Source organism: Aptenodytes forsteri, unplaced genomic scaffold (genome assembly GCF_000699145.1).
Source record: "Aptenodytes forsteri isolate BGI_AS27 unplaced genomic scaffold, ASM69914v1 Scaffold321, whole genome shotgun sequence".
Taxonomy (NCBI): domain Eukaryota; kingdom Metazoa; phylum Chordata; class Aves; order Sphenisciformes; family Spheniscidae; genus Aptenodytes; species Aptenodytes forsteri.
In genome coordinates this window covers 232,835-233,437 of record NW_008795030.1, presented here as the reverse complement: position 1 = coordinate 233,437, position 603 = coordinate 232,835, and positions in this window count along the sequence as shown.

Below are 603 nucleotides of genomic sequence, written 5' to 3'. Positions count from 1 at the left end.
GGCGGCACCGCGGCAGCATCTGCTCAGGGCAGCGCTGGCAGCGGGTGGGAAATCTGTGCATGTGTCATCTGCATCTCATAGGCATGTCATTTGCGTCTCACGCGGAGCCCCCATTCCATCACGTCCGTGACCCTGTGACATCCCTGCACACGCGCGTGTCCCACGTCCCCTGGGCTCGACCTCTCGGTTAAATACGACCCAGCCAGGGCAAGGGTGCGGGTCGGGGTGGGGAAACCGAGGCACGGCACAACCCCGTGGGAGGGTTTTCACCTCCAGCACCATGGGGACACGGGGACACGGGGACACAGCTCCCTGTCCCCAGGGCAATGACGGCATTTGCTCAAAGCGTCTCTGGGCGCCCCGAGGCCCCGGTGATGGACACGACGCAGAGCAGAGAGGCACGCGGGGAGGGGGGTGTGATGGCAGTCCAGGGATTGGGGCCACCTCTTGTCCCTGGTTGGGACCAGAGATGTCCCCAAGGAACCCGCCTGCCTGCTAAGCCCAAGTTTTAATCAGGGAGATGGAGACTGCAAATTAATTTGGATTAAACGGGGCGGGGGGGGATTTAGGAGGCCGCTTCGGCGGCGTCTGTGACAGTGGAGG